Source organism: Diadema antillarum, unplaced genomic scaffold (genome assembly GCF_040938485.1).
Source record: "Diadema antillarum isolate AM-2024a unplaced genomic scaffold, OU_Dant_1.0 scf00000129, whole genome shotgun sequence".
Lineage (NCBI taxonomy): Eukaryota > Metazoa > Echinodermata > Echinoidea > Diadematoida > Diadematidae > Diadema > Diadema antillarum.
In genome coordinates this window covers 877,490-904,624 of record NW_027271018.1, presented here as the reverse complement: position 1 = coordinate 904,624, position 27,135 = coordinate 877,490, and the positions used below count along the sequence as shown (strand labels likewise).

At 38.8% G+C, this 27,135-nt stretch overlaps 1 protein-coding gene across 1 annotated transcript in view; it reads left to right on the top strand.

The window, feature by feature from the left end:
• Positions 1 to 5,328: 5,328 nt before the first annotated feature.
• The window catches only part of LOC139720557 (WD repeat and FYVE domain-containing protein 3-like), a 98,880-nt gene continuing 77,073 nt past the window's right edge, over positions 5,329 to 27,135 (top strand). The window contains exon 1 of the mRNA XM_071631909.1: positions 5,329 to 5,433. The gene's annotated coding sequence lies outside the window, so the exon portion shown is untranslated. The remainder of the gene's footprint in view (positions 5,434 to 27,135) is intronic.

The window sequence follows — 27,135 nt, the reverse complement described above, 5'->3', positions numbered from 1 at the left end:
AACTACCAATGAGTGCATTCACGACGCTGTATAGGCACATTACGATCTCGTTTCAAGTTTCTTGAATTTTCGGATTGTTATACACCGATCGCAATCGATGTCAATTTCATTCGATTCAATTTATGTCCATAATCATTAAATGATTATGTGGGTTCCCTCCACACACAATTTTATTCATCCGTCATGAATGTACCCTTGAGAATAATTTCAAATGATTTTGTGCTATGTAAATGCTTTTTGTATATACTGAACTTATAACTTATAATTTTTGTGTCACTTTACATTGTCATTGATGGATGTTGTAAGCATAACACTGTATGATTTGTGTGGAAACCTATAATATATGAAATGAATACAGAGGATACACACACCAAAAAGGATGCTATTGCACATATTTCATGAATTGGAAATATGAAGTATGAAGAGTAATAAAGAGTAGGCCTACATGCATGTACACAAAATATGGATCGACAAACACAAATCAAAATTCAAGAAAGTAACTGAAATACAGACAAGTCATTGATATTTAGAAAATATTTCTGCCGATTTCTCATGACCATTTTCTTTGGCTCTGAAGCATTATTATGGGCATTCTATCAGCTTTATTGTTCACTTTTCTGCTTCTTGTTCCTCTTTTTCTTTTAATTTGGTTATTTGAAGAGTTTTATTGCAAAATGGTCTAAGCGCCAATTTGAAACATTTCAAAGTAAGCCCATTGTCAGATAGAGCAAAGTTAAATCTTTCCAGTATACCTCACTTGTACCATAACAAGGAATATTCTAGAAGTTACGATTAAAAATATCCTGTATTTTCTGACTATATTTTCTTTGTTTTTTTAGCAGCTTTAATCACAAATATCTTAACTTAACAAGAATGGATTTAGTTTGTTTTGCGATAAAACTCTTCATTTGTTTCCCCCTTCGCAAGTCACATTGGTCCTATATACACGCTTTGATTTTGTTGATGAATTTACTATTAGTAGTATACACCATATTTTACCTGAAGACAGAATGATGTCATCAAAGGAGTCAACGTAAAATCGATTGACTTACATTAAAGTCACGTCCATAGAATGTAAGAAAGTTTCGATATTTTGATAGATACTAGCATCCTGAAGTGACACTGCGAACTGAAAGAAAAACGAGCAAAAAGTCTTTTATCATGCATATTTGCATAGTTGACAGAAGTCTATATTTAAAAAACAAAAAACAGTTTGTTTCAACAGTGGTGAAACAGTTTATACAGAGTACTTCGTCTTACCTTGATGATAGTCCACTGGAAACTCCTCTAACTTTGTTCTTTAGATCAACGAAGCCAGAAAACAAAATATTCCCGGAACTTCTAAAAATTCTGCATATGTAAATTAACTGATTGTAATGCACAGAGAGAAGAAATTGAGCACACTCTCTCCGTGTCTCTCAAGGTAACTGTGCAACTCGCCAGCGAGAGAATGCGCGCGGTCCTTCCAACATTCATCGACATCTGGGTGGGTTGTGTCATCGTTGCTAGGTGCACAAGTTGACTTCCACTTTAAAGAATCGCACTTCACCTTAAGCAGTCCATCCCGTCCGTCAGGAGGATGATATAATGAAAGGTCAAGGATGAGGAGTCACTTCAATAGGATCACGGGTCGTTAACGTCGGAAGACAAAAGATCACCAATACTGCTGTGATTAAGACTATTGAAAGCGCGACAAAAGCTTGGCGAGCAGACGACCGACACAGATTGACTGACTGGCGGGAACAACAGGATCAAGAACTCAATCAAGGAAGAACAATGATCCTGTCTCTAAAGATCAGGAGGAGGTAGATCACCTAATCAACGGCCGCACACTTCAAGTAGACAATCGCATTCGATTCTTTCCTATATAGGATCATTAGTGATCACTCTGCTTTATAATGTACAGTGTTTCAATTGATTCACTTCGGATGTAAAACGGTGTGACAGGTATTGTTATACTTGAATGAGGATCAGTGACAAAAGCTGTGTAGGCAATTATTCCGTGCTTACAGAGGATTGGAGTGGACAAATTGACGGACAGGAAATGCGAGGTATGGTTTGACTCGCTCACCTTGTTTAAGGGACACCACGGCTTACAATTGTCTAACATTTGGCCGAAATTTCATGGATTTCAGGGGTGGGGATGCCGTCAGTCAGAAGGGTGCAGACTGTAAGTTGATCTCCTTCGGTACAGATCAGTGGTGCAGACTCTGCTGCGACGTTTGTCTTTATGCACGCGCGCCCTCTGTGTTCATGTTTTTTTTTTTCATACACGCTTGGAAAAGTGCTATTGTAAAAAATGGTCAAAATAAAACCCTTGTCTAAACAACGACGAGCAGCACAAAACATACAAGCGTGACTCAAGAAGTAGAATAGAATAGATGACTGAAATCGAATAAATGAAACCAAAAGATTGCACAGCTAGCTATACCCTGCATATTATAACATCACTATCGAGGTATAGGCCTACTTGTGTGGAAACAAGCACTTGAAATTATCCTTGAATCTCTGAATCAGTGACAGATTCAGATTTATGATATTTCATATTTTCTTTTCTTCCTACTTACTAAGTGAACCCCCTTTCTAAGAAAATCATGACAAATGCTTATAAGCTTTTCATCTTGGCGTTGGTCATAATTTTGGTGTTCATTCGTCATACGAAACACGTAATTTCTATTTAAAGAATAATTGAGAGTAAATTTAATATTATCACTTCCTAGTATACTGCAACGACGACGAGTCTCTAGAACAAAAGAAAATGCCGAGCGTTTCCTCACTCGAAAATTTTTCAGTTCCTACAATGGCTACATTTTAAGTGTAGGAAATAATTTCACATGATTTCAAGATAGTGATCAAATGGGGCACATTCATGAAAGACAGCATCAAACAAACAAACAAACAAAAACAAACTATACAATATTCTCGCTCATATCTGTACACATTACATTCACCGTGAAATGCGTATGAAGGGTGCTAAGGGGTGTGAAAATGATAAGGACGATGGTAATACATAATCAAAGATTCTCGATGTAATACATTGCATGTAAACGAATGCTGATGCTCAGGGTAATTTAATGATGACACATAGTTCAGCCTCGGCTGTGAAGTGAACTTTCGAAACTGACCTATGACCTGAACTGAATTTAAAAAGATAACTACAGTTATCCGACATGACCAGCATTAAAAATTTAATTTTATTTCATTTCATCAAACATAAAGATATTATCTGTCACTCATCTTGCAAGCACCAATATCTAAGTCTACAACAATCAGATAGAATTTATTGAGACTCACCTGTTCCTATTGTTGTTTTTATCACGCAATATTATTGCTATTATCGCAATCATGATATTCTTGTTGCTTTTCTCACGGGAGTTTCGATAAGAAAGGTACATCTCGATATAATGGACGATCCATCTTTTAAAGTGAACAACCGTTCATGCAACTTCTATTGAGTGTCAAAATTGACTTAAGAAAATTTGTATAGGCATGTACATAAAGTAGTGTAAGATGACTACGTGTAAACCAATTGGAGAAATTGTGAAGGTTTCATTAGAATTGAAAAAAAAAATGGAGTTAGATTAATGATGTCATCGTCTCACAAGCCTCCAATTGACATTCAGTCAACAGTTTGCTGATTCTCTTTTTTTTTCTTTGAGTTTCTTTAAATGACAAGAAAATTAAGTTTCTCTCGTCGGTTATAGTCTGGGCTGAGAATTCAAGAATGAAAATGAATTGCAGCATATACACTGAAACCATAGGGATTATTAACGCAAACCATGGCACCAGCGTGGTCAACTAAAAAACGATGAAATCAATGTTAAAACCAACTCGTCTAAAAGCAGTTTAACAACGAATGCAATAGAAAAGTGGGAAAAAATGTCCTCTTGCTCTCTATGCTATCAAATTCCCTATATAAGTGAATAAAGTTATAAATCATTTGGTCGCCTCTAGAGATGTAGGTACTGCTCGAAATATCAGGCAGGCCTATAGGATGTGGGTCATGCGGTGTTATCTCATAATGATCCTAAGATAGGACATTGTTGGCAACCCCATATACCGTATTTATAATTATTATGCAATCTTAGTTGAAAATTCATTCGAAATGTATCTTTCAAAATGGACCGATAACCACACATATTAATGACTACACGAATCCTAAGAAATTTTACGAAATAAATCATATATTCACTTCTCATAATCGTAAAGGAACATTGGTTCTTCATTTCTACTCAGGTCAGAATTGTGACAAGAATAAGATACTTTTCTAGGTTTTACGGGCTACTATATACGATTATGTGGACATAAAAACAGGTTTTTTTTTCTTCTATAGGGCCTAACTGCATGCAAGAAGCATATAGGCCCATACTATACTGTGCCTGAACAAAAATTGTCGTTTGCTTGCTTACTTGTTTGTTTGTTTTCTTCTCATAATTTAATTGATTTCAAACACCATAATGATATCGCGGCTTGTTTACCTACTGTTATAAATATTCACGCCATTTAGGCGGACTGTATAACGTGACATGAAGATCATTCTCGGAAATTCCCTGGACGTGATCATGATCTTAGTTGCGGTTGAATTGTTATTGAACAACAACCCACGGCATGCGATTCATGGATCGAAAGTTATCAGTATCGCAGCGACATTATACTGGAAGCATAATGACGTATTTACAGTTTAATATAATCAGTATCCTGATTTAACTATTGCAGTGCATAAATTCATAAGTGCTATCTTTTATTGTCTATTTCTCGGTTGGTCTGTCTGTGTCTGGAAATTATGCATGTAGGCCTATGTAAGCAGATAATGTATCTATCCACCTATCTATATCTATCCGACTTATATTTTTGCTGTGTTTACCTCTCTGATGTGTCTCCAAGAGATATTGGTATGTTTATCAAGCTTGGATGATAGTCAGACTTCATCCATGTTTCTGTGAATTTTCTTTCTTTCATTGTTTGTGATTTCTTTTTCTTTTCTTTTCTTTTTAATCCAAGAAGGTCAGTTTAATACGCTCACCTGTGGGAGCTAGGCATTACTTTTTTGATTGGTAGATATTTTTTTTTTTTTTAACCTCATCTTAACGTGACAAGTCTAACAACAGTGGGTTCTGGGATTGATTCTAACAGAGATATCAATGTTATTGGAGTATTTCTGAACTGACTATATTATTGGCAATAAAGTACTCTTATTGCGGAAGTGCCAACTCACAGGAGACTCAGTTCCTCTTGTCACTTCCCTATTACATCTGCATCTCACATTTATTATGATGCTACACGTGCACGCCTCCTAGATCCTCCACGCATGCGTACACTTATAATAACATTCGGCCAATATGGCTGCTGTGCAGTGAATCAGTCAGTGAATGAATCGGTGTACGGAAACTTGGAATAATACAATTGTGTGCTGATTTTGCCCGTGTTTTCAAGGTATGTGCATAGTAATGCAGTTATGCGTGATAACCTGCTTCTTATTTTCACCTACGAGTTGTATTTAAGTCGTAACATTTGACAGTTTTTCGTTCCTCGTAGGGTGCGAGATGAGTGTGAATGTAGGGAGTAACGTTGTTGCGGATGTCATTTTTTTTTCCTTTTATTTTTTTGGCCATACTCTCGGTACGCTGGTGTACTGCTGTAGAATTTCTACACGGTACGGCATCCCGTAAAGCCGGCTTCCTCACGGCAATGTACTGAAGCCACACTGGCACTGTGCAATTGCACTGCGCTGCTGCTGTCACCGCAGTGGCAGTGCATTGGCCATGGCAATAATGCACATCATCTGGTGCATTTCTGGAGTCACTAGACAAGTTCTAGCTAACTTTGTTAGAGAATAGAGTGTCAAGTGGCAGTGCACGGCAAGAGGTGGTATTAACAAGAAGGGCCTCCTCTCTCTTGGCCTACTACTACCTTTACTTGTAAGTTGTAGAACAGTCCGGGAAATCCACTCATGAGGGGGGCTCCTCCGGCTCTTGTTAAAACTTTTGATAAAGTGATAAGGATCCCTCCTCATATGGGAATTTGAGCATGGCCGGAGAGCTCATCCGACTCCGAGGCCCTCAGAGCGAGATGCTCATGAGGCCCCCTAGCCTGACCAGACCGCTGTGCACAGCACAGCAGTCTGACATGTACTAGTGTTTAAACGTACGTAAACGACTGTCGCTTATGACGGCAAGACCACAAAAATATCTTTTATTTTGTTTGATTTGAACAGTAATACCACCCACCTATATTGTATGTTGCTGATGGTTGAGTTGAATTTGGTGTTTTGTTGGTATCCAAACCTTATTGTTAAATTTTTCGGAGTAGATTGTGCGATGATTCACAAAATAAACGAACAGCCACGAACGCTCAACCCGAGGTACCGTGTTAGCATTTTACGTACCCCCGTGCGTTTTGTGTGTTACGTAAAGCTTGTCGTCTTCTAGCATGTATTTCCGCGCGTGCTGCTCTCATGATATGACGTCACTCCGACTACCTCCGACTACCTACGTTGTAGCATAGGAGAGTGATTGCCATTCAATAACACGCAGAAGATGAGGAGTGAAGCAATACGGACGCTCACAGACCTGATTTTAAGGACGGATTTTGGTAGGTTTTTGACGTAATTAAAAAAAAATACGCATACCGATTATTGGATGATTATCATAGATTACGGGGATTCCTTATATTTTAGTTTTCCACGATTAAAAAAGATATTCATGAAGGAGTCGCACAACCACCACTGAAAAATGACAACGTCTGCGAAGGAGTAGACGTGCAGCCGCTGTCGCTTCGCGACAGCGGCTGCGTGTAGTTAGAGGCCCCCTGGCCCTGTTCACTCATCATTCATCTCACATCTTACATATAGATTTATCGCAAGTTCGCACGCACGGTGATTTTCTGTTACATACACACACATGTCCACTCTCCATGATGAAAAGAAGAAAGAAATTCTGTCTGCGCTTTTTGACAAAAATCGAGTTTCAATCAGCCGATGTGCAGCGACCCACCGAAACACAGATGTGCCATCTGGTTCACTTAATGCATGCAGGGCTGCCGCACCTATTGGCCTGATCTGACGTGAAATTTTTGGTGCTCTTTTCTGCTGCTCTCGCCTCTTCACGCACGAATCAACCCCATGAGAGTGAAGTCTGACGTCATTTTACAAATATTCGTAAAGAGAAAAATAAAATGAGAACTAACCTGATCTTGTGCATATATTCCAAATTACTATTCCACACTGATAGAGTAGGTTGGTACTCAAATTTGTCAGCAAACTAATCACTTTGTAGGTATTACAAGTTCACTTTCTTCGTGAATTCTGCTGTCCACCAGCCTTTCGGCACCTTTCCTGCAAGCATCTCCTCCCACACATGCGCAAGCTGGCTCTGAAAATCTCACAGCTTGCTTGGCTAGGCTTGCGTGCTGTCCCAACGTCCTGAGACTCAGTTGTAGCTTTGCGATTCATTCTCAGTTCGATCAGAAGTCCCCCAATCTATTGCAAGAGTGAGAATGGAGTGAAAATAAAGAGGAAAAATTAAGCTGTCTAAAGGTCTGGTTTTGATAAATTAGAAAAGCACTTGGAGAGTACACACCTCTGCCAAGCAGCTCATTTCCATCGACACCTGCATGCTGAAAATCGCCCAATTTTCCAAGATAAATTAAAGACGCCTTGTGTTTACCTCATCATTTTTTTGTTGTGAAAAAAAAGAAGAGAAAATACCTGGATCACTTCCAAAATTCAATAATCTGTTTCATGTGTCATCATTTTTCGGTCTGTAAGTTTCATCAAAATCTGTTCACAACTTATTGAGTTATTGGTATAAAGACACACGTGTGTGGTTGTACATGTACTGCCTTCTGAAAAAGTGGCACTAATGTAGTTTACTTGCAATATCCATGTACACTGCGCTGGTGTTTTCACGAACCGGCACAGCCGGCCCCGGAGCCGCGAAAGTAAGTTTCGAGATAATCGCGTTTGAAGTTTTTGCCTTTGCAAAATCCATGATTGCGCCTATATTTCACGTCCAGTTACCTAAATATCACACTGTACGACAGATTAGGAGTTGTTTGTGTGTTTCATGTTCTTGGTTCATCGTGAAAAACAAAAGTTTCGTTGAAATATCGGGCAAAGTCCGTCGTGCCGGTTCGTGAAAACACAAAAACACGTAAACAACGCTTCCAATATTTTCACGAACCGGCACCGTCGGCCGTGCCGCTTCGATTCTTCGCGCATGGTGCGGATTTCATTTTTCACGAAGTGACACCATCGGCGCGCACGCGCTGCGCGTTAGGTTATCTTCATCATTTCTCATAGCCGCGCGCGCACATAATCGAGCGCGCGCATTAGCGATGCTCCTTTGTATACTAGTGATATGAATTGGGTATCAAGATTTTGTTTGATACTTTTTTTTTTCTTTCCCCCTTCTAAATCTCTCATCCATTCGCAGAAAGGCATTATTATTGAGTTGTTCTTCATTATATTACACATTGATCATTGCTCTCAGCTCATTGCATCGGTCTTTCTGCACATTATTTCGAATCATAATTTTCAAGATTCACTCTCTTCCTCGGAGCACTACTGTATCTCGTGCTATAACCACGAAGCATGTTGTTTTCGAATATGAAATGTAATCAGTTTGCTCTATTGCTTTGTGAATGTGTCATTCTTGTAAAGAAAATAATTCTGTGCTGGTAATACTCTCTTTCACTCTCTTTTCCACCCTTTCTTTCGCTTTCTTTCTCTCTCTCCCTCACACACACGCAAACACACACATACACACAAACAAACACACAATCCCTCTCTCTATTCATTTCCTACACGTGACACCTTACAAAACTTTTTAAATTACATAAAAACTAAATGAGCTTTACTTGGGTATCTTTTCTCATTCATAGATTTATTACCACGTGTGTACACGAGTTTTAAATATGGCTTTTCAATAAACTATACGTGGATCATACTACTCATATAATGCAGATTCCAACTTGAATGAAGTAAAGGTACAGTACATTACCTTTCATTTATTTTTCAGATGTAACGAAGGTTTCTGTTATGTTCTAACATTTATACCAAGCTCTGTATGTATCATCCACCTTGATGATATCTATATTTCATGGCATTCAGGGTACTACAATATTTCATTTTTTTTTGTAGATTCAAAAATGTTATTCAGACGTATGAGACTAGACTGACTCTTGCCTTTAAAGCCCCAAAATCTTACAAAATAATGACCAAACTGTTCCACCTCCTTCCATATCCCATCACCTAACTTCAACCTGGTCAAATGCTGTTTACCAAACATTGACTTTATAATCAATCTAGAATTTGATGATATGAATACAAGTACATAATTACAAAGACACTAGCTGATTTGGTATGGATAACCTTCTTCATATTAAAGGCAATACAATGTCGTAGACAGTGACTGAACTAATTGATGTTTAAAGTGCTGTGACAGTTCACAAAGTGTATTATAAATCTTCTGCAAGCAGTCTTGATCTTCCCTAATTTTGTAAAAGTTTGTAAGCACTCATATTATGCACAGTATGTGCCTGAAATTTTATTCATTACCATACCATGTTATTTTGCAAGATAAAAAATCCTCATGTTTCCCTTTCTTTTCTCTCACTGCTAGAGGATACCATATACAAAGTTCCTTATCTAAGCTCAGTAAGAAGTGGCTATCAGATCTGCATTTACTCATTATTGTTTCAAAAGTAAAATCCACAAAAATATACAATATAAAAAGACATAGATAATGATGTCTAGGCCATAATTTCTGATGTGGACACAGACTGCAATAATATGGCTATGTACTGCAGTACATCTATCATCCAAGAAAACATTTTCTGTCAAAGTTTATTAGGAATTTTTTAGTTGCAGAGAGAGAGAGCAAGCAGAGGAAATGTAAGCATCCAATTGTTTATATCCCTCTTGCAGTCTACTAATACCTTTCTAACTTGCACAACTTGACTTGACTTGGTCCTGACTTTAGTTTATGTCTGCTGTGGGTGTCACAGGTGCTGGGGTAGGCATAATTCAAAAATACTGAAAATTGTTTATGGGTTTGGCCTAATGGTGGCTGGGCTAAGGGAGACAAAATGAATAGTTTGATGGGAGAGCTGGTTCATAAACAAAGTAAAAGAAGAGACATCTATATGGTATTTGACATAGCTATGGTTTTGTTGTGAAAAGCACTGTTTAAAGTCAGAGAGGGGAAGCATAATACAGTGGAAATTGAGGATGGCATCATTGTGACAAAGCAGTATAGAGAGACCCGTGGATTGATGGTTATCAAGAGTAATGTCAGTGAATAAGGTGACAGTGAGAGATACAGTATGTAGGATTAATGTCCCTTAATGTCTCCTTGATTCTTTCACATACAATATTTTGAAAATTTGAGACTTTACTGATAAACGCACAGCAGTACATTCAGTTCATGGTTTCTTAATGTGACATGTTGATCTTGTCATTAATTACTTTGTGGATTGTCAGTCAAACAGATACAGAGATTACAAGCTATTCCAAACTCTGCTGCAAGAGTAGTGTCCAAATTAAAAAAAAAAGAAATGAACAAAAATTTCACCAGTGCTAAGAAGCTTGCACTAGCTTCCAGTCAAAATTCATATACAGATCAAACTGTTGATATTAACTTTTGAATCCACACTATTTGAAAGAACTACTTTAGATAGGAAACACACCAGAGAGAAACCTTCGTTCAAAAGGTAGTGACTTATTTGTTATTCTGAATAAAAAAGCAATGGCATACATTTGCTTGTAATGTCTCTACCATTACAGTCTACACGTGAAAAAAGGTATCATTGTAATTGCAATTGTATGTTTTTGTTCAATCATTTCTATCCTTGAGCACAAAAGGCATAATACAGAATGTTTCCATATGCTATATAAGCACTGTTGATTATTATAATTATTACTATTTTTATTGTTATGATTATGATTATGATGATTATTATCATTATTATTATTATTATTATTATCATTATTAAAAATGATGTCCTACTTTATGACACCACTACCCCCCCCCCATTTCTGCACACATACAAACCCAAAGTCATTAAATAGAAAATCAAAAAGAACATCGAAATAATGTTCTGCTAGAACCTGCCTGTCCGTTCATAAAGCACACACTCTTGTGAAAAGTTTGATGCTGCTGTGTGGAGCAACTCTGTGATTGTGGTGAAATATTGCTATGATCTCCTTCCACAATGATCCCATGGCTTGGATTTTAGTGCAGATGTTCAGCTCAGCCACCCTAGTCACTTGTAGCTGTTTCGGGTTTCTCTTGGCTTTCTCCAGTAGACAGTTGTTATCTGCTTCTCTCCCTATGCAAAGAGGAACAATTGTTTTTCACAGACAATGTTACTTCTCCATTGCGGAGGAGAATGATGACATTTGATACAACAGTCATAACATACTTCTTAATTAATTTTACACATTTCTAAAACTACACCGATTTCCCTAAGAAAATAATTATATGATAATGTTCCTTTCATATCAACATTTTGGTAATGTTTTACTCAAAAGTGATAATGCATTTTTTTTAATCATAAAGTTTAAATCAATGTAACAATGTGCATAACAAGACTGTAGTAGGATTACACCTAATTGTCCATTGACACTGGATTTTCTTAGTAATTGTCTATGACAAAATAAAACCAAATACTACATGAAAAGGTGTTGCATGGATTGCTGTTTATTGATCTTGCTCACCTTTAGCTTGGTGCACAATGTAACCTTTGAGTGCAGTAAGAAGAGGATGTTACGCCAGACGAAATGGTGAATGAACATATTGTTGACTAGAATCAGGAGCAGAACTAAAGTAAAGAATAAAGAAAGCAGGACATCACAAGTAAAAATCAGTGACACAGTCAATTCCATGTAAGTAATATCTCAGACATTTGACTTCTGAGTGAACAAAGAAAAAAACACATTGACATGAGTAAAACTATAAATGTATATTGAGACAGTTCATTTTCATCGTCTCTGCCAAGAATTTGTCATACAGTATGTGCTATTGACTTTTGCAAAGTTGATGGTATCTCATATCAGTACAGAGTGTATAACTGTTCTTCCTCATCTCCCTTGCCCCCCCCCCCCCAATAAAAAAATAAAAACACAACAATAATCAAACTAACAATAAAAAACTACAGTTACAACAGTCCTGAAAGATACATGACACTGAAGAAATGCATACTGCTACCACATCAAAATGAGACTGAGGGACAGCATTGCCTTTATACCAAAATGCAACATGACTACAGATAATTAGATGTCAAAATGTTGGATTCCATGTTATGTCAGTGCTTCACATTCATAAAACTACAAATACAGTTGTAATTAAAGAAAGAGTAAGACAAAACAATTATTTCAGTATGTGGCAAATCATATTAGGAATATTATTATTACTAGTAGTGTGCCTGCACTGTCTATTACACACTGGTCTGTCTAATTTACTCTAAATCCTTGACAGATAGCAATGTAACTTACGGTTCTTGTTCCAGCTTGAGATGATAGGAGAAATCTGCAGGAATGTGGTATGGAGTACAATACTGTAAAGTAGCCCATCATCGAAGGACAACACTCATTTCATTCCAGTCTGCAAGTTGTTGGGTTTTCCACACAAATGCCTCAATATCTGTTTGTAATGGAAGATGAATGAAAGATGTCAGTCACATGAAACTCCATCACTACCAGTTCTGTAAGATCATAAAATTGATGCACAGATTTGTAAAATATCACACTGCCCCTCCCCCCCCCCCCATTCCTTTCAGGTCTATATTCTACAGCTTACCAGAATCTGAAGTTTATGAACGTCTCTCTGGTTTAATTTTACAATTTGCCCAGCTCCGAATCCCTAGCCTCCATCCCCCCCCCCCAAAAAAAAAAAAAAACCCTCTGTGTTTCAAAGAACCATAGATTGTAGAAAATCAAAACAAACAAAATGAAAAATCGCAAACTAAGGCAAAAGTACTTGCCACATATAGGCCAATTACGTCTACATTGAGGCTTTTAGGCTCATAATATAGCATGATAGAACAATTTATGAATTCATGTGCTGAGCATAAACGTTGCACAGGAGTTTTTTTTTTTTGTTTTTTTTTTTTTGCTTGTTGTCTATCCATTATTCCAAATCAAATTTGCTGGTACGGTATTCTTGACAACATTATCAAACTCTTCATTGTTGTTGGTAACGCCTCAATTTAGACAGGGAGGTGGGAAGAGGACCTCCCTGATTTAACATTAGACTTTTAGCAGAAGTAATTCTAAAATCATTTTTTTTTTCATTGAGAATTCAAAGGTAATCAAAACAATTATTTTAGTATGTGGCAAATCATATTAGTAATATTATTACTACTAGTAGTGTGCCTGCACTGTCTATTACACACTGGTCTGTCTAATTTACTCTAAATCCTTGACAGATAGCAATGTAACTTACGGGTCTTGTTCAAGCTTGAGATGATAGGAGAAATCTGCAGGAATGCGGTATGGAGTACAATACTGTAAAGTAGCCCATCATCGAAGGACAGCACTCATTTCATTCCAGTCTGCAAGTTGTTGGGTTGTCCACACAAAGGCCTCAATATCTGTTTGTAATGGAAGATGAATGAAAGATGTCAGTCACATGAAACTCCATCACTACCAGTTCTGTAAGATCATAAAATTGATGCACAGATTAGCAAAACATCACACTGCCCCCCCCCCCCCCCCCCCCCCCCCAATCCCTTTCAGGTCTATATTCTACGGCTTACCAGAATCTGAAGTTTATGAACAATGAACATCTCTTTGGTTTAATTTTACAATTTGCCCAGCTCCCAATCCCCAGCCTCCACCCTCCCCCCCCCCCCCCGAAAAAAAAACCCTAGTGTTTCAAAGAACCATAGATTGTAGAAAATCAAAACAAACAAAACGAAAAATTGCAAACTAAGGCAAAAGTACTTGCCACGTATAGGCCAATTACGACCACATTGAGGCTTTTAGGCTCATAATATAGCATGATAGAACAATTTATGAATTCAGGTGCTGAGCAAAAACGTTGCATTTTGCTTGTTGTCTATCCAAATCAAATTTGCTGTTACGGTATTCTCGACAACATTATCAAAGTCTTCATTGTTGTTGGTAAAGCCTGAATTTAGACAGGGAGGTGGGAAGAGGACCTCCCTGATTTAATGTTAAGACTTTTAGCAGAAGTAACTCTAAAATCATTTTTTTTTTTCATTGAGAATTCAAAGGTAGTCAGTGAAATAACATCACTTTTAGAGTAACCTGGACAGGTAACCTGGACAGGTCAAGAACACTATTAACACTGTAACACTGTTAACTATCTTAATTAGATCTTGAAGTTGTAGGCCTAACCGTTAGATATAGACTCCCTTAAATGGATCTAAATTCCTGGAAGATTCAGACATAAGCAAGATAAGAGAGTTGAATCAGTCTACCTGCCACCTGGAAAGTAGGTCGTTGCATTACATATTTGAGCTCGTAATACAGGAAACAATAAAACTTCACAATATATCACCAGTTAGTGCGTTTAAGATTCGATGCAAATGTGAGACGTGTTCATTTGACTTTAGTTCGAATCACTTTCCCTGCCTACTCTCCACTTACACCGAATAATAGATGTGGGACTGTACACGTAGATAACGAACCTAGGACAGCGCCAAACGAAGTCAATGTGATCTGCAAGAATACATATTTACGCTGTTTTGATATTCTAATTCCTCATTCATAAATCTACATTCAAGAATGTGAAAAATTCGAACAATTAAAGTGTCAATACAGAGCGAAATGTAACTTTACCGATTTCATCCGTCTAGTTTCCGTTGCTCTGGGCGCAGCCATTTTAGACGCGCGCGTACGAGGACGTTTGGCGGATAAATGATTTATGATGACGTCCGGCGTATACGCACCATCAACCCGCGATCGTGCCACTTCGTGAAAATCGTAGACCGACCAGTCGAAGTTTTCACGAAGTGACACGGTCGTTATTATTACGTAATTATTTGAGATTGAGGTCCAAAAATTTGTCAGGTTGTAGATCTCGGTATTTACTGTCATAACATGCAAAAATCTTAAAATCGAAAATTTACTCGATTTTGGCCGGTCGTGCCACTTCGTGAAAACACCGACGACTGTATGAAGCTGTTATTTTTGTGAGGGTTTAATTTTCGCGAATTATGCGAATCTCAGTTGGACCACGAATTTAACAACACACAAAAATGTCACCATGTGCCACGGTGATAGTGCGCTTATAAAGGCCTCTGTGTCAATACGCGAAAACAACATCTCGCGAAAATGTCCGTGACCTCCTCATTCTCGAAAATGGTATGTAAATATAACAGCGTATTGGATCTCAAGTTCAACATAAAGAGTGCAGCAAATGATTATGGCAAGCCAAGTGTGTGGGTATGTGTACAATGTACAATGTATATGTATGCATGTGTTCATGTTCGTGTACACTCTGGGAACTGTATTTCTCTACCAATATCTTTCAACTTCAAAATTTTGTCTAGCCTAGTGTGCTATCATTACACAAAGATGCAGTATGTGCTGTTGGGTGACCCGACATTTGCTCTTCTCCAAGGACTTAAGGCCGTGTCACACCAGACTTGCGTGCGACTTGCAAAGAACAATTTTGACTACCCAGAGGTCCCCGTAGATGATCCGTACATGACAGTACCTAGCATGTACAGTTGAACCTCTATTATCCGGCCTCCCTTTATCCGGATCTCTCTATTATCCGGACGCAATATCGCCGTGATTTTTTAAAAATAATTACGGGAAGAAAGGGGAATTCCCAACTCCTTGAGAACTCCTACCCAAACACACATGCATACATATTACTTCCAATATGATTAACATACATTGCATCAAATTTCCTTCCAAATTGCTTACCTTCAGACATTTCAACATCCCGAAACATCCCCAAATGTAACAATGAAAAGGTTGCAGTATACACATTACTACATGTGGTACTACAATGGGCTACATCAGTACATGTGTATGTATGTATGTATAAAGCATTGAGTCTCCCTTATCCGGCCAAATCCCTTATCCGGATGAGCCCCGGTCCCGACTTGTCCGGATACGAGAGGTTCAACTGCTATCTCAAAAGTAGTCGCCCGGAGGTGCGCACGCATATTTTTTTACCCGCAACCGTGTTTAGGCCCTGTCACACCTTTCCGGGCAAGCTACTCGGGCTTGTTACGTGTAGGGATTTTCTAGCATACCGGACATTCCTGAGGGCGGAAAAGGATTTGTGCGAGTCAGCGCATGTGTCTTACTTGCTGGACGCGTTATACTTGCGAGTATACTGTGTGACCTTTGTACCAGTCGCTTGGGGGCTGACAACTCAGTGAAGGAATTCCTCAAATGGAATGGTTGAAATCTCACAGAATTTCAGTATCTTGGCTGCATACGGGACTGCGAAGTACCTGCGTGGGAATTGCCTGGGAAGTACTGCCGCTAAGGGTCTCCTGCTGGCGTTCTGCGTGGACCTCTACGGGCATTCCCGCGACTCACCCGGAAAAAGTTTTGGTCATGCTCAAAACTTGGCTGCGGTTAAATCGGACTTGCGTGAGCACCTCCGGGCAACTACGCGCTAGATACTGTCAGGTGCGGACCAACTGCGGAGAGCTCCGGGGAGTAAATTTGTTTCCCCGCAAGTCAAGCCGCAGAAGTTCCCCCATACGGTATGACAAGGCATGAATGAAAATTGCAAACATTCTTGTTCGCCCGCTGAAAATCTTCTACGTGCTGGAAACTACCTCCTCGCCACAAGCCCGCGTAGCTTGCCCGGAATGGTGTGACACGGCCTTTAGGGTTATGGTTAGGGTTAGGGTTGTGATAGGGTTTTGGGTTTAGTTTGATGTGAGGGTTAGGATTAGGGCTACGGTTATAGTAGATTTGTGGGTAGAATTCATGTTTGGCTTTTTAGTGTGCAGATCTTTCATGGGAGCAGTTGTTGCAGGAACAAATGTCGTGGATCCTTGCAAGCCACTGACACAGTGGTAAGTATCTGCAGTGCTCCTGGAAACAAAATAAAAAGGATGGGAGGGGACAACTACAGTAGGGCCATTGTGTGATGGTACATTTGTACTACAGGGTAGTGGAGATGGGTGATGGTCAGCTGTTGATCTCTGTTTTGGTCAGACTACAATAACAGGTGCTTTGACCAAAAGGTCAGTATCAGTGTGAGTGGTCATTGAGCACTTTCTCATGCCAGCTGGCTAGGGTCAGATTTTGATGGTGATGACAGTACACATATGTCAGGCGTGTAGACATCATTGTGTCATGCATCAGCAAAAACAAAATCTTATCTGTGACCTCTTGGGAATATTTCTCTCTTTTTTTTTGGGGGGGGGGGTATGCACTGACTCTGCTTTCGGTTGGTATCAATTGATTTTCACAAAAATCCTCATACTTTTGTACATACTGTTTTTCATTGATCTCTGTGACTTTAAGTGCACACCACATTTTGTTCTAGTCTTGCAACATTGTGGTATTCAAAATTTAGCATGATTCACAGACTTGTGAATCACTGGAACAACATCTTATTTCCCTTTTACCGGTAGTACTGCTTCACTTTCAGTGGGCACAGTCTGTAATATAGTCACCTCTGTGGAGATGGTGCACACATTTGTACTGTTGTACTAAATTAAGAGAAAAGTTGATTATTGAAATGAAGTAATGTCAGTGGACAAAACTTGCAGAGTGACAACTTTTTTTCTCTTCAGTATTTTGGCCTATTTCTCGCCCCCATACTTTATGTTTCATGGGAAATATTGTTTTCCCCCAATTATGGATTTCTAGTGCATAAAAGGTTAAAGTACAGCATACAGTGTAGTACTGAATACCCTCCAATGATATGCCTTTGCAGTCCACAGAATACTGCAGTCCACAGAATACTGCAGTGCTATTTAGGCCTACAAGGTTGGCATCCCTGAAGTTGGTTGTGCATTTTTCTGATGCTGAGATATCTGTACCAAGAATTTGAGTACAGTGGCATTGAAGCTCTGTAGTAGGACAATATTTTGGATGGCATGAAAATGGCCTCACTGTGTAGAGAAATGATGCAGCTATTTACCAGTGACCCCAGAGCCTCGGTGAGTGTATTGAGTCATCACCTGTCCAAGGATATGACACGTTCAAATTGTGTGCAACTTTTCAGGGGCAGGTTTGGAGGTCATGTTGAATCAACTCTCGACCTGCGGGCTCTACAAGTCAGACCACTAAACCTCAACCATGGCTTAAAGGAGCAAGCAGTTCTTCCTCCTACACTGCATGTGAAACATGCATATGTGAATAACCCATACAGTAGTGTGCCCACTCACACAGATAGCCCAAACTTGCATAATATTTGTTATTATGTAATTTGAAAAAATTCCAGAAAAACCCAAAGTATCCATTCAAAGCAGTCATATATGAACATCAAACATCGCATGAAGACTACACTGTGAAACGTACCTTCAATGGATTAGGCAAATTTTGTGATTTCAAACATCTCTTTAATTGTTGGTGGTGATAACAAACATTCTGGAATCCCAAGTTATTTTGTGATTTATTGTCGTGATATAGGATATGTGTTGCAACCATGTGGACAAGAGCAGTAAAACCCTGCATCTCATGAATAGAAATGTTTGTTTGTTTGTTTGTGTGTGTGTTTGTGTGAGTAGATTTACCATAGTAAATGTGATGGGGAAAGTTGAAGAACTTACATAATTGTCAGTCACGGACTTTTGTTATAGGGCTTCTTAAATGCAAACATGTGTTGGTGATGAAATCATATTTTCTTCATATCTGTACTCTACATTGTATCTTACACCCTATCTAGAGTCCCCTATAACACAGCACAACCTTTTGAGGCTGTGTTAATTCTAAACCTCGATGGGGACTCTAAACAGACATGGCACAAAACACAAAGCATGAGTCTGGAGTGAGTCTGGTATGAGTCTGAAGTAAAGATCATGCTAGACAGGGTAAAAACACGAATCTGAGGTAACCTGTAGAGGTTGTGCCATGTTTACCGCAGACAAGGGGACTTTAAATGGTCGTGGCGTTTAAAACAAGACACTCACTGTTGGTGACCTGCGCTTTTCGTGGCAGAGTGCATATGTGTGCACACGAGAAACTGCCCACCTCTCTCGAGGAGAAATGCACGCCCACTGGTTTCCATAAAAACGTACGCTGACCTCATGCTGGATGACCAGACCCCCCCTCCCAAGTTAGGATTAAAAAACAACTTCCCTAGTTCTCGTCTAGCAAAGCTAATCACAACTGTCATAAAAGTACAATGTCAGCTGTAAAGTCTCCTATAAAGATTGAGGCAAGTGTACAAATAAACGTAGTCAAAATTGGACTGTATATGTCCCATTTGATACATTTGTGGTTTTATACCTATATCAATATCAAGCATTTCTATGCGCAGTTTGTGACAACAGAGCTCATGTGCTAGAGTATTAATAACATTTTAGCTAGCATGTCCAGATTTCAAGCACCTTCAGAGGATAACAGTTTGATTACAGTTTGCACCGAAGGTCTAGTATTATCAGAAATAGGCCTACCACAGAACACACAGTCAACATTGCTGTCAGGGATGTGTTTGGATTCGAGCTGGGATGGTATTGGGCAAACCTTGGCTTTCTGACTGAACATGTCCTCTCTTGCTGGGTGTAAACTTGTTTACTCATCTGTGAACTCATTCGATGTCATGTTTAATGTGACGCCGAAGATGTCCCATAGTATGTTTCATCCTTCCTTCGGAGGAATGAGTGTGTATCGGAATAGGTCATTGTGATTACAAATTTTGTTTACAGTACATGTGTACATGAGGAGACCGCTACAGAGAATACTAGTCTTTCTGTATCTGTTCAACTGTGTGTGCTGTATTGATGTCGCAAAGCCACTGTAGACTTCTTTTTGGTTGTACCTGTAGATGTATATTTGTGCAATTTTTTGCCTTTGTCAGTCTGACATTTAAAGGGATTACTAAATGCCTGAGCAGAAGGATTTTTCTGATATGGTAACAACAACCCACCTTGCCCTTTGAGAGGAAGCTGGTGCATAGTGTATAGCTTCACAGGCATAACTAATATGGTAAGTGTTCTGAGATCATGTATCAGGTATATTGCGAGTAATACTAATTGTAAGTATTAAATGTTTTGCATTGGAGTATTTTTTTGTCTTTAATGCAGTTTTGGCAATGTGATCCCAGCAAAACAGAAAATAAACAAACAGACAAGCAAAAATAAAACTTGTTCAAATACTATAGTATGGTCGCCATATATTTTGTTCATGTGACTGTGCTTTACGAGAAATGTGCTGACATTTGGTACTGTACATTGCAATTTGAACAAAATAATGTGCAATTCATTGATCTGGATTTAGTGTGAAAATATCATCTTTCCTATATACGTAATGTACGTGTATGTATGTGTCTGTTTTACAATCTTGCCGTGAAAATGCTGGGTGCATTATTAAAGGAGGAAGTAAGTTTGAATGGTCAGCATACTTGTAGTTTTTAAAATCAGTTGAAATAATGGGCTTGATTACAATAGTAACTGGCCAGGGGTCGCACTTAACTTTTTTTTAAACTAGCCAGGCGGACTACTTAGAATCAATTTTGACACTGAAGCAATATTTTGGCTAGCCAGACGGACTAGTAACTTCAGAATTTTTCGATTTTTAGCTAGTCCGATGTGATTTCGGGTGGCCAATGGCCAGCGGACCATCGCCAATTTCGAACCCTGTTGGCACATACATTGTATTCTAGAAAATTGTTGTCTTCTTTCCTTGTAATAACTATGACAACATTGCTCCTAAGCTATTTATGATAAAATATGCCTTCTCCCTAATCCAGTACCAGAGTAACACAGACAAATCCATGTCAAAAATTGCCTCCATCAGCTCTCAATGACTGTCACAGAAACTTTTGCTCGATCAATTTATTGTGATGTGCTGATTTAAGTGAACTTCATCCATAAATTTATAATTTTGCAATGAGAGTAGTTCCGCACAAAATTTGATAACTCCTCTAAATTTTCACTAGCTTTTGTTTCTCTGCTAGTTCAGTTGACCAATAAATATCAGTGAATGTGTAGCACCTACATCAATACTGCACACTGGCACTGGTCCGACGGTCCCTGACTAGTAAAAATTGCTGTCGGACCAGTGACTTTTTCAGGTACGGACCAGTAATCAAAAGTGGAAAAACCCGGGTACCTACAGCTGTACTGGTCCAACAGACAGGTCGGGCCAGTAGAAAAAATGGTTTAGTGTGCAGCCCTGCCTATATTTTGTTTTATGTTGCAATTAATTTTCATACAAGTGTAGTTGTTCATTCCTTTGAAAGTTCTGCATATTTTCTAAGGCTGCAGGGACCCAACAGTGAGTGTGTACTACTGTACTAGTGATGGTTTGCCCCATCCCTGTTTTTTTTTTTTTTTTTTTTTTGTACTGATTATCATGGTTTGTGCTGCTGACGATATGAACTAATACATATGAAGATGACATTATTTGCCTACATGTACAGGATAATTCCTACAGTTTAAAGGCACCAGTATTATATTCAGTGTTTTTTTTCTAATATTTTGTAATTTTTTATGATGATGATGATGACTCTAGAAAAAGTATTGATGCTGCTGTATCATTGTAGTGGCCTTCTTCTGCAGATAAAGTTGGTAAGTAAACCAGATGCAAGTGTCCCATTGAACAGTTTATTCAGTGTGTGTTTTTGCCAGTGTTATGGGGTCAACAGCCCCTATGGGTAGGAGTTTTTTTTTTTTTTTCCATTTCGTTCCTGTTTGATAACTGACTGTCGCTTCCTAGCTGGCCGAGTTCATTGGCAGTCTGACAGAACAGGGCAAAGGCGTGTGCACACACACAAACACGCACATGGCGTCTGTCTGTGTTGCCTCTCCTAATAATGCCTGTTCAGCATGCATATCAAAATGCAATCAGATGGTTCGATTTGCAGGAGGAAGAGAAGGGGGGGGGGGGGCAAGGGAGGTAGTACAAATGTGCTGTAATGAAATGAAAGCTGTCCGGCCAGTTGGATGTTGCCCGACGTCAGCCAATAGTGGAAACTGCCTGCTTGGCAGTCAGATATTTTCAGCGATACTTTTCCTCGAAGTGGGCTGTTTATTGCCAAATAAAGACGAGGAGGAGGAGGACAAGAGGAGCCTGATGGGAAAATACAGGAATTTGACATGGAGCTAGAATTTAGCAAGATAAGAATACAACAAGGACTTCGATTTGCACCTTGCCTGATATACGTTGAACTGCAGTGCTGGTGTATGGTGCAGTCTGTGCAAATATTTGTTTTATGATGGTATTAAGCAGAAAATCCATGAAATGATAGCCAAATTTTATTGGGCCAATTGAATCTAGTGGCTTTTCAGCTAAGTACTACATGTAGTATAATTTGATTTGTTTTGATATGACCATTGTGGGCGTAAAAAGGAGGGGTGAGGTGGAGGAGTGGATTTGGGTCAGAGACATTTTACATTGTAGCAGAACATTTTGTAGTGTACAAGTGTAGGTCTCAGCATATTGTATGAGGAGAGTGTACAATAGTGTACTGTAGGTGTCATCATCAGCTCACTCATTTATGTACATACCGGGTATATTCATATTAACTGTACGAGAACTGTTCTGCAGAAATGAGCAAAACTTTAAAGATTTTGTCTAGCTCTCCTCATTTCTGTCTGATTTTGATCAAATTTTCACTGTTGTGTTCATAAGGTTTTATTCTTCTTATCAGACTAACTTATAACTGGACTGGAATTCCTCTGTAATACTGTATTTTAAGCTGTTATTTTCGCGTACAGATATTTTCGCGAATTAGAAGGTCACAGACATTTATGCGAGATGTTGTTTTCGCGAATTGACACCGACGCTATATTGCATGCATTGTTACTCTAGTGTATGGCGACATTTTTGCGTGTTGTTAACTTTGCGATCCAACTGTGATTCGCGAAAATTCGCAAAAATTGAACCCTCGCAAAAATAACTATTTATACAGTATGATGCCTATTAAAGGGTACATTAAAGGACAAGTTCACCTTCATAAACATAAGGATCAAGAGAATGCAACAATATTAGAAGAACACATCAGTGAAAGTTTGAGGAAAATTGGACAATCGATGCAAAAGTTATGAATTTTTAAAATTTTTGTGTTGGAACCGCTGGAATGAGGAGACTACTACAGCTTGCGAGTCATATGCGTACAACAGTATAAAGAAAATGTAAAGAAAAGTCAACATATTTTCACTTTTTTCGCATAATAAAAGAGCACTTGACTTGCCTCTTTCTAAAGGCACGGGGAATAATATTACCCATAACATATGTCGGTAACGAGTCAGGGGAATGTGTACTTTTTTCAAAAGATGAAATTTTGTGAAATTCTCTTTATATTTTCCTTATACTGTAAAAGTGGAAATTTTCGCGGTGTTCAAATTTTCGCGCATTTCGCGCAACCAGAAACTAGCGTGAAAATAAAAGCACGCGAATATTTTTGCTTGCCATATGTGCCTGTGCGTGCTGTCTTGATTCCGCGGAATTAAAAACACACGAAACTCTTCCGACCCGGCCAAGCGCGAAAAATTAGTCACGCGAAAATATCCGCTTTTACAGTATTGTTGTACGCATGTGACATTTAAGTTATTCATACACTGCAGTAGTCTTCTCATCCAGCGGTTACTGCACAAAAACTTCAAAAATTCATAACTTTTGAACGGATTGTCCGATTTTCCTCAAAATTTCAATGATGTGTTCTTCTAATATTGCTACATTCTCTCAATCCTTATGTTTATGAAGGTGAACTTGTCCTTTAACTGCCTGGGAAATTTCCAGTGGAAAACAAGTTTGAGCTGTTCTCTCCTTGCGAATTTTACTCTGTAGAGTTATGTCCCACACCACACATAATTTTCCTTTGACGTATCATCTTATAATAGAAAAAAAATTGTAGAAATCCAAAGTGCCGAAGCCGAATTACAGCAACTATTCCACGGCAACTTATCGATATTGACAGTATCCCTAGTATTTCAGCTCATGCTCAAAATGTCCTCGTCCAGCTGGTAATGCAGACAGACACTTTGAGCCAGTTTTTCCTGTTAGTGGCATGTCCCATGTCCACTACAAAGTGGATGTGATTTCATGTTCAAGTAATGAGCACATTAGTATGTGTGGCACTGCACAGAGATGTGCACGTGCACTTCCCTAGCTCTGACCCATGCACAGACATATTACCGGCCGACAGGCATGATATGAATATTCTGTGGATTTTTTAATATTCCGAAATGTTGAGAATTTTAGCATGATACTGTGGATGTGGTAGGAATTTCCTTTACGGTGACACAACATTTGCTCCTGCGACAATTGCTCTGGTCTTATTTTGTCTAAGAACTGAAGAGTTAGGGTTTAGGTTTTTGTGATAGGGTTTTAGGTTTAGTTTGCTGTGAGGATTAGGATTAGGGTTGGGGTTACGTTTGTGGGTAGAATTTATGTTTGGCTTTTAGTGTGCAGATATTTCATGGAGACAAGTGTTGCAGGAACGAATGTCGTGTAACTTCTTTTACATGTAATGTAGGAGCTGGTAATCTGCCAAATATCCTATGTTCATGGTGAATGAGACTCAGGTTAAAATTCTGCTTTTTAGTGTTAACTAGTTCTATTAATTGATAGCATGAAATGTATCTGTTTATCCTTTTCTTTGTCATACAGTTATTCCTACAATGGTATATATGGCAAGATTACTGTGTGTGTACAAATGTGTATTGGGGGGTTGTGAATAATTCCTTCACAGACAGTATGTATTTTTTAAGGAGGCTATCTTTTGCTATTTTTACACATTTGCATGATTTATATACTCATTGGAGCAATACATACCTCTTTATTTGTCGAATACAGTGTTCAACAAAAAAGGAGCCAGTTAACACTTAATCTGTTAGAATAAAGTCTCAAGATTTTGTTGCATTTCAGCATTTCTCAGCAAGGAATCTCCCCTCAGACATGCACAAACAACCATTGCATATTTAAATAAGAATGTAGGCCTACATGGCTCTTGATCAACAACCTGCAATGCACTGCGTTGGAGCTTTAACAGCCAAATATATTCCCTGCATTGATCTTCATTGCAAGGCTGAGCCCAGTGTGGCTGAGGTACAATAATAATGTACTAGATAAGCTGCATGAAAATCCTCAAGACATAAATCATAATTCAACTGCTGCAATTTATTTGGATGTACGATTCATTACTCCTTGCAATATCATATTTTTGGACTGGATCTGCATAATCCATCAGTAGAAGATATGATATGGAATACGAGTGCGCAAGTGCACACATTACTATATATAGCACTGACTAAGCTTGAGTATTACATGTACACTATATTATCGTTAATTAACAAGCAGAGTGGACACGATGCATACACACTTTTGACAAGGTATGAGTCATTCCGTGAGAATGTCTGTCAGCTGTCAGTATGATATCTACACTATGTAGTACAATGTATGTGTATATCAACTTTGTACTTATAAATGTAAAATTTCTGTTACATTGTGGACTATGACATGCAAGTGCTTCATTTTGTTGATGGATTACACAAATTCTATGCTGGTGGCATGTATTAAATGCGCAGTGTAAAGCTATTGCAGGGAATAATGATTGTTTTGCCTTGAGCTGACACTACAGTGTACTATGCAGTAAGGACTGTCGTGTTGATCATAATGTCAAGAAGTAAAGTGCCTGTGTGTTGAGCACTTCGTGGACAGTCACAAAGTGTTCTATATTTATCTCAATGTGAGATCCTTCTTGTGTACATTATATGATTTTTGTAACAGAAAGGGAATAGACATCATTGCGGTTGTCGATTTTGAAACATTGATTGTGTATTAGCATGTAGGGCTTGAGGGCGTCGTGTCATCGTTCTTACTATAGTCCAGAGTACCTGTATGTACACTGTATATTTGCGGGTGATATGTGCAGAATTTTTATTTGCAGAACGATGCATTCAGTCCTCTATTATGAGATGCGCGAGACAACATCTCTTTGTATGGAACAAGTGTTCACGTGGCAGACCGTGCATGATGTGCATGATCATTACGCAGGATTTTATAAACAATCATCGCAGACAAAGGAAATGAATGGGGATGCATTTCCCCCTCCCAAAAGTCCTGCCTGTTCCCCCCCTCCCCCCCCCCCCCTTCCGTTTGCGTACATTTATGGAGTGTCTGCCACTCCAGCTACATAGAATGGAATACATTCTGCACACGCCACACTGTGCGTTTGTACACCCATCCAAGATGCACATCTTCTACTGTACATGTGTCTCATGCGGCCGCCACGTACATGTGCATGTATGTAGCACCCTCTATTTGCTTTCAGAGTCAACTAGTTGGGGTTAGAACTGCGCATCGCCAAAATTGCAGTTGGTGATTCATTTGCCTCGTCTGTACCTCGACATTGGTTGAGTGTGTGTGTGTGTGTGTGTGTCTGTGTGTCAGGCTGTCTCGTCTCCAGTGCTCAATTTGTTTCATGCAACCATATATGCCTCTTTTGCTTTTGATTGGATTTTACGAGTTCTGTATTTAAAAGTTTACAATCATTTATTAGAGACTTTGCCTCGTGAAGAGTTTTGAATGAAGTGCAGTTTAGTGTTACACCAAGTAGCAGATCAGTCAAGATGGTGGCATAATGGGGCAGGTGATTTGTGAGAGAGTGAATGAGTGACTGAGTGCATACCGGTACATGTACAGTTGCAGATGTATCATCTACGGTAGCGTTATAAATAGCTGTTACTGAACTGGTTTATCTTATCACTATGGCATCTCCTGTGCAGTGCATACACCCCACTCACTTTGTCCATTAAAAAAAAAGATAACAAAACATGATTTCCTTGGAGTTGTATACATGTAGATATTAAATTTTATAGACTACTATAATTACTTCATATAGGTACGTACCCATCCAAAGAAACCTCCATCCTTCTGATATAAGCATAATTTACTTTATTATACCAGTTTGATCCACCTGTTCATGTGAAGATTGTTTATTTGCCATTGCAGAGCCTATTCTGTGGAGTACATGTAGGTTGCCAAACAGACACTAAACTAATGAAGGAATTTGTAAAATT